At 44.9% G+C, this 8,442-nt stretch overlaps 1 long non-coding RNA gene across 2 annotated transcripts in view; it reads left to right on the top strand.

Annotated features, from left to right (window-relative positions):
- Nucleotides 1-8,442, top strand: part of LOC107053531 — a 31,962-nt gene that overhangs the window by 7,150 nt on the left and 16,370 nt on the right. Inside the window, exons 3-4 of one of the 2 annotated variants that reach the window (XR_006939461.1) lie at nt 2,953-3,493; nt 5,392-5,658. This is a non-coding gene — a long non-coding RNA (uncharacterized LOC107053531). The remainder of the gene's footprint in view (nt 1-2,952; nt 3,494-5,391; nt 5,659-8,442) is intronic. The other variant, XR_006939462.1, reaches the window with a different exon arrangement.

The raw sequence follows: 8,442 nt of genomic DNA, 5'->3' as shown, positions 1-8,442 counted from the left end.
TTGGCTATACTTTCCTTTTAATGAGCTTTTGGAGCAAGGCCCAAGATGGATCAAAGACCTTGGGCTTAAGAGGAAAAGGAGGACACATAAACCAAACGCTTGTGATTTTTCTCTTTTTCTTTACAAACGTAAATTGCACCTTTCGTTGTTGAGGTTAATGTCAACAAAAAGGCTTGGTGCTTTGTTTCAGGAGCAGACGGTGACCCGGCTGCCATTTTACCAGTGATGGATGCCAAGCAGCAGGCAGGTGCCAGAGAGACCTCTGGAGAGGGTTAGAGAAAGGGTGACTACCGCAGATAGGCAGCACTTGCCTTTCTGAGCAAATGTAGCCCTGCCTGCACAAACACAGCAGCCCTCAGGGGAAAAACTGAGAGAAGATGAATGGGTGATTTTCTACTTCTTGTGTGACATGAGAACCTTGGGCTCAAGGTGGCGAGAAATTGCAGCTGTCAGGAGATAAAGGAGCAAAGCAGGGCAGGTAGGAGAAATCATGTCAAATCCCCATCCTTCCTTCCCCACGTCCCTGAAGCGTGATTAGTAAAAGTCCACCACTGATAGTAGACAGCTTTGAAATCAATGGGTGAGAAGCTCCCCCACTGCCTGGAGCTGTTGTTGCTCTGAAAGCCTAGTACACAGTACAGACCTAAAAAGAGGAAACAAATAATCCTGCAAGGTTAAGGCCATCAGGACTTGGCTGCTACATTTGACCCATTTTCTCCCTTCTCCAAAAGAAAGCTTTGCCAGGTATTTGGAAACTTCTTGCCTACGCATGCCTACCATAAAAGAGAGCAAGAGAGCTAAGTGAGAACAACTAAGAGGCTGATAAAGCTGGGCAGGTACAGGAGAGAAAAGATACAGATCATCCAGCAGAAGCAGCAATAGCTGTAAAGAGCCCCCCTCCCTCCCCCAAAAAAAGACTTGTAGCCAGTGAAGAATGAGGGGACGACTGTGCCTGGTGGTGCTGGGCCAGGAGAGAGGTACAACCCCCCAGCTCAGCAGATTGCAGGGATGCACAGGACCTCCCTTGATCACAGCTGCTGAGCTGCTGGGACGCTGATGCCTTGGACAAGTGGTAAAGAGAACCCAGCTGTGCTCAGGAGCAATGAGAACCACAGGCAGCTGCTGGGCAGGTAATGGGGCGATCATCTGCCCCCAGATGCCACAAGGCCTATCCTGTGGGGTTCAGACAGAAGAAAGAACAAATCTAGCATAGCAAGAGCCAAGCATCTTTTAATCAGGCTTTAGCATGGTTTGGGTTTTTTTTTGCTGTCAGTAGCTCTCCTGTTTTCTGAAAGTCCCCCCAATGTGGAGTTCCTACAATGCTCTGAACAGTACATCGCAAACTGTGGGAGGAAAATACTGCTATTGCAATGCAGGATTTTATTTCCAGGACATCTCTCACTAGAGGCAGTTGCCCTTCACTGAGTACATTCTGTGTATTAGTCCCCAAGTGTGAATGAGCAAGAGCAGCTCGTGGTTCCTGGCAGCCCCTCGGTGTGCTGCCCTGCTTGTTGTACACTTGCAACACCTCTGTTACACAGAGCTGCTCGTGGCTTACTCCAGATGGCAACTCAGGACGATGGGATTAGCTGTATGGAGCACACTCCTACAGAAAACAAAGAGGCAGCCAGGCTTATTTGTTGGTGATTGTGTGCAAAGCTCTGGAACATGCACGTGTTGTTCTCTGTATTTTCTACCTTTAAAATGTCTCACCCCAGTCAGCAGAAGACAACCGCCATGCTGTGTTCAGTTTCAATCCTGCCATGGGTGGGGGAAGGGAGGGCATAAACTCGTAAATGTAATTCTCATCCTCCTCATTTAGTTCTCCTAGGGTAAAATAGAACCATTTGAGCTGGTAGCATAGATCTAATTCTGATTTACAAACCTTCTCCTTTTACCCTCAAAATGTGGTGATATGAGGGATTAAAACAAAATGTTACCAACCTCATATCTGCACTCTTCAAATATTAGCTATGCCAAGCATCTAAACACAGAAGGAACTTAATGAGGTTCCATAAGACGTAGGGTGTGAAACACACCGAGGAGTAACACAGCAGACACTAATGGGCATTCCCCAGAGCTCCTGACTCGTGGATGTGTTCGGTACTATTTCTGTAGGGCAAACAGCAAGAGAAGGAAGACAGCCACTGGCAGAGGTGTCTGCAAGCTGACTGCAGAAGTCGGTAATGGCAGAAGACTGGAGGGTGGCTAATGAAGCATCTCATTTTGGAAATGACAAGGGGAGACTCCAGGGAAGTGCAGTAGTGACCTACATAGAACAAAAAGATATAACACAAAGGCCTGGAGAGGTGAGGCCAGCCAGGATGAGGCAGAGGAATTCTCAGGGCAGCACAAGAAGATGGTATCTGTATAAAACAGGATGCAATTAAGCAAAGGGAAGCACCCTCTTTACTGTGAGATAAACAGCCAAAATGCACTCTCGGATGTGCTAATAGCTGATGTTCTGTTGTCGTATTAAAAAAATACTAATACAAAAATACTAATACAATCTGGAACTATGTTGAGAATTCAGGTCAATCTCAATGAGAAAACAGAACCATTTTTGGCAAACCAAAATGGGGGTAATTTTTTTATATAAATTCAAATGGCAGAATGTTTTGTTTGAGCCTTCAAAACAGTATAGGAAATTTCTGAATGAAGCACTGCTTCAAATAAAAAGGATATTTTAAAGCATCTCAAAAAAAAAAAAATACTGTTATATTTTAAAAGGCTTTTTCAGGATTCCTTCCCACTGAAGAAATTTGGGAAAATTGAGACTGGTTTACAAAATGTGCTCATTTACCTCATCCTACATATTCAAGGAAAAGGAAAAGCTGCAGCCAGCAGCTGTTGCTAGAGTTGACACTGCCCACCGCAGCACCCAAGGCAAAACTAAAGTATCTTGTCTCCCTTGAGCGAATTACTGTGAAAAAAAAATCACCTTTTTCTCAGCAGAGACCACATGTGAAGGTTTCTTGAGTAACACAGAGAAGTGGAGGAAAATGGCAGAGCTCATCCTATGGCAGAGGTGGAAGAAGGAGCCCGGTGCCACGTGACCAGTGCCCTGGCTTGCAGAAGGAGTGTGAAACAAGTGAGTTAAGGTGGGAACGAGTACTTCTTTCTTTCTCCTCTTCCGCCATGAAATAGCAACTTCTAAAAAAGGGGTGCTGCAGATGGTAAAGTCTTAAATTACCACGGTGAGCTTTGCCGGAGGGCGTCTCTGGTCCCCTTAGATGGAGCCCGTCTGCAGCTGATTCACAGAAGGTCACGTTTGCCTGTCCTGCCCTACTCCTGAGCTTACTCATGTAGTCAGCGCGGCTGACAGGGATGAAAGAGCGGAACTGCTTGAACACATTTGATATGGCTCTAGACAGGCAGACTGATTTGCAAACTCAAAGCACAGGAGAGACTGAGAGCGATTGCAGCGGATTACTAATTAGCTCGGAAACACAGAGGCGAGGCGTGAGGGAGGAACGTGGCTGCAGCTGAGTGGGTGAGTATCCTGAAACGCTTCCCAAACCTCTCTGTCCCTGCAAGCGTCTGTTCCATTAATAATTCGTTCTGTCAATTGATATCGCTTTGCAAACCGAAGTAGCTCTGCACACTCAGCAATGAGGTATTCCTACAGCTCTTGGGTATGTACGCAGACATACCTTTGCAGTGGGACCGTACACCAAGTTTGATCTTGAATGTGAGCGTAGTGCCACTCTGGGGTACGGCAGCTCCATCGGGAGCACCTGCAGGAGCTCAGTGCCAGCTGCTGCTTCCACTGAGCTCTCTGTGGGCCCTGTGCCTCGCACAGTGTGCTTCTCACCCCGGCAATGTATTGCCAGTCAGCTGACGGGAGGTATCTCTTGCTGCTGACAGCCAGCATCCCCTGGATCACAGATTACCACATGCGGCTCACTGACAGCAGAGCAGGGTTACAGCAAGCCCAGCCGAGTGCTCAGTGGGATCTTTCATGCTCCTAAGAGAGAGGGCATGATCTGGCCTACCTCATCTTGCTGCTGGGTCGGAGGTTGGTGACTGTCTTACAGCCGCATGCCATTCCCAGCCAGCTAAGGCTTCTTAAGTCATCACCTTCTTAGGTCTGAACTCAGAGGCCCTTGGTGTAAGAAAAGCTTCCCCCTGAAGGGCAGCTTGGCCCTTGCCAAGCTTACGCTCTGGACAGTGCTGGGAGCCAGGTCTCAGATGCACCTGCTCCCTTCAGGCCAGCAGCTCCTGCTGATCTCTGCAAACTTGGCCTTCCACAAGCACCAGAGGCATTGCATAGGAGTGTGCTTGTGGAAATGTGGGGTATAGATAGATATAGACCCTAAAAACGTGTGAGCTACCAGTGTGGTTCAGCCTTGTGTTATGTTCCCCTTCTTCCTGCTTCAGACCCTATGGCTTGCTGCTTGCTTCTCTCCTTGCAAAGGTGCGCAGAACTGATCTTGGGTAGGAGCCTCAGGAAAGCTCCATCTACCACTTAACTCTTCTTCCTTCTCGCCTGTCTTCTCACTTGTACTTCTCTCCCTCTCCCAGGCAGTTCACTCCTTTTTAAAAACCCTATTTATTTTGTCTGAATGGGACTGCGGAAGGTGGGTGAATGGGAGAGGTGTTGAATCAGAGTCCCCAGCTAATATGAGAACAATAAAGGCAGGTGTGACTTTAGGAACACGGGGACTGGAAAAATCTCAGTTGGTTTGTAAGTCAGCAGGGACTGGGAATACAGGAAAACTCTCTTTTCACTGGTTAGAAATCCTTGCAGTATAATTACAAAACACACTGATGTAGGAAAAAAACACTGAAATGTAAACTGCATAGTACAGCTGTGGCACTGTGGCAGAAATCATGGCAGAACTTTTGTTACGATGGGAAAGCAAAAATCACAGGCATGTTTCACTGAAGACCTTGTGTTGTTGCTGTCAATTTCTGTCCAAGCAACCAGGACCGTAATATCTACAGACTTGTTTAACACAGTGGGTGGTAAGCTGGATAGGTAACTATAGAGAGGGTCTGACTATAGTTCTGTCTACCATCCAGCCCTGTTAATCTCCAGCAGTTGTCAGGATAGGATGTTCAGGAAAAAACAAAGCAGGGTGTGGATAGAGCAATCCCTCTGTAGCAACAGCCTCCCACTTCAGTGATGAGCAGTTTAGGAACTTTGTGAGCTGGAGGCTGCTGCCAGGCTTTGATATCTGATAGGCACTGACAGATTTACCCTTCTTGAATTTGTCTAATCACTTTCTGAACCGATGTGAACTTTTGAACTCCACCACAGCAGCGAGTCTCACTGTTTTAATATAGAAAATAGGCTGTGGAGGTATGGTGTGTGTGGGGAAAACTGACTTCATTTTGTTTGTTTTGTATCTGTCAATGGATAATTTTATTAGCTAACTTGTGTTGCAGGGGATAGTGAATAAGCATTTCCCACTCACTCTCTCCACAACATCTGTGATATCGAATCTATCACCCCAGTCATCTCTCTTTTAAAATAAACAAACAAGCAAAAATAGAGGCTGTTTGATTCTCCATGGAGAGAGCTGCTCCTCACATATTATCACCCCAGTTGCTCTACTTAGTGCATCCCCGAGTCCAGCAATTCCACTGAGGAGCAGCAGCATCACAACCGCAAGCAGAGCTCCAGATGGCAGCTATATGAGGATCTATGAAATGGTATGTGAGTATTTTGTTCTTGGGTCTTTCTCTAGTAACGGCCATGTGTGTTTTTGGCAGCCGTTGATCTGGGAGCAATTTTCAGAGAAATATCCACTGTAACCTAAAGATGTCTTTCTTGAGTTGTGCCAGTTAATTTAAATGCTATTGCTGTCCATGTACGGCTAGGATTAATGTTAGAGGATACAGCCGTCTTAAACTATCTGTTGTTAACCTCTGTTACCAAGCAAGGTAAATGTTCCTATTGATAAACCTGTGTGAGAAATTGATTCCTAAAGGTACTAGCTAGAACAATTGGTATGAAATAACCCTTTGGTATGAGAATAGTATTCTTAAGCAGAACATGGCAAAACTTGGAAGCTAATTCTTTCTTTAATGCTCATTTTAATGGAAATTCTAAATAAATCCAGGATCTTTGTCTTATATCAGTTCCATGTCACAATGCAGCTTATGCTGGAGACTGAAAGTCATCACTGACAGTTGTGAAACGAGTTACTATCTTTAGTCCATTTCAAAACTCCCATTAGTTTATCTGAAACACGTGCTGAAATTCTCAAAGAGACAAGAACTGAATCAGCAGGGAGAAGTTGTTTTTCCTGCTACCCTATGGTTAAATCTCTGAATGAAGGAATTAATGAAGGTAGGAGACTGTGTACCTGTTACATCTGCTGCCATTGTCTCTGTGCATACAGGAAGAATACCATCTAGTTGTTACCCTTTTCCACAGCCTTATCATTCATCAAAAAACGTGAAGAGTAGAGCTGAGGTCCCTGAATGCCTTACAGATGCTCACAGAACTCAGCAAGCCATCTTTCATCAAAGCCATGGGCTGCTTTAGAGATTAAGATTTTTCTTTGAAAAATCAAGCCATCATCGTCATAGGTATTAATACTTAGCTCACATTTTCCTCTCAGCTTCTGTCCCAGTAGGTCTAACATAATCTTTGTTGCTTTGCAAATTGCAGATAGCTCCCTTACACCTACTCTAGCTCTCAGCTCTGTTTTTCCTACTGAAACTCTTCTGGAGAAGGGATGGGGAGGCTTGTTTCTCCTGTAGAAAAATAAAAAAGAGTTTACATGATAAAAGTGGTGCCTGTTGCATGGTAGTTTAAACAAAAGAACCCCACTGTGGACATTTTCTTCTGTAGTGCAGAGCAGCTTGGAAAGCTGTATAATGCATCTTGACAGCAGTACAAATCACTAAAGGTCAAGGGCTTGGGGATTAACTGCATCCTCATACAATAGGCTGATATAGAAAGGGCAGGACCATGAGAGTTCAGCTTTAGAATGAAAGATTTTGAATAGAGATGATGAAAACGGATTTGTGGAAGGGCGGGACTAGCAGCTTGAAACCTTCCCGTACCCAGGCAGGATAATGAGATCTCAGCGCAGAGGCATATATTGTGCTCTCTCCCCTTCCTTTTTTAATACAATCAACATCTGGTTATGAGGACCCCACTCTTAGCGTATCTGTTGCCTTTCTCCCCAGATTTACTTTAGCTTCAAATGTTCGATTCGGCTACAGATTTCCAGAGATCTTTGCTATTTCTAAAGCCTAGATCAGGTTCCGCTGAAGGTTCCACTTTAAAAGCCACTTTTCATCCAGAGGGACAGGCGAGCTATTTGACTAATCTCAATCTTGGTCTTTCTATATAAAATGGAAATAAACAATGTTGTCTCTCAGAGACACTGGTAGGTTTAGTCCTTGCAGAATTTCTTGCAGTTGTAGTGCTATAATGTACAAAGCATTATAAAACAAACACCTTGGATTGGCAAATAAGGTCTGTTTCCAGCATAGCAGTGAAAATTATTGCTGACAGTCTTGCTTTTGGAAAGCCCCACAGTTTGACTAGACTGAGACAGGTGATGTGGCTATCAAGTTAAGTCCTATCACCGATGGATATTTTCAAGCCATTCCCATTAAGTTAGTTCTTCAAGCAAAATGCTGGACCTCAGCTTTGGGAGGTGATGATTAAAAATAGAAATACCACAGAATCATAGAAGGATTGAGGTTGAAAGGTATCTCTTTAGATCATCTAGTCCAACGTGCCCTGCTCAAGCAGGGTCAGCTACGGCAAGTTGTCTGTGAGCATGTCCAATTGGGTTTTAAATATCTCCACTGATGAAGGAAGCACAATCCACCGCTTCTCTGGGCAACCTGTGTTAGTGTTTGACCACCTGTACAGTGAAATGCTGCTTTTTTGTGTTTAAATGGAATCTCATGCATTTCATTGAATCATAGAATGGCCTAGGTTGAAAAGGACCACAATGATCGTCTAGTTTCAACCCCCCTGCTATGTGCAGGGCCGCCATTTCTATTTGTGCACATTTCCTCTCATCCTGTCATTGAACACTATTGACAAGTCTAGCTCCCTTGTTGTCATTCCTGCCCATTAGATATTTATATATGCTGATAAGATTCCCCATTAGCCTTCTCCAGGCTAAAACATCCCAGCTCTCTCAGTCTCTGCACATATGAAAAGTTAGTCCAGTTCTTTAATCACCTTTATGACCTGTATGGGACTCACTCTAGTACGCTCATATGTTCATTGCACTGGAGAGCACAGTATTCCAGATGAAGCCTGATCAGAGCTGAGTACAGGGGAAAGATCACATCACCTGACATGCTGGCAATCTCTTCCTAATGCAGCCTAGGATAATGTTTTTGACTCAAGGGTGAATTGCTGACTCATGGCAAGCTCGCTGTTCACCAAGACTCCAAGATCCTTCTTGGAAAAGCTGCTTTCCAGCTGATCAGCCACCAGAAGTTAGACCAGATCAGCCA

This window comes from Gallus gallus, chromosome 5 (genome assembly GCF_016699485.2).
Source record: "Gallus gallus isolate bGalGal1 chromosome 5, bGalGal1.mat.broiler.GRCg7b, whole genome shotgun sequence".
Classification (NCBI taxonomy): Eukaryota; Metazoa; Chordata; class Aves; order Galliformes; family Phasianidae; genus Gallus; species Gallus gallus.
Note: the sequence above shows the minus strand (reverse complement) of the source record. Positions and strands in the feature narration are given on the sequence as shown.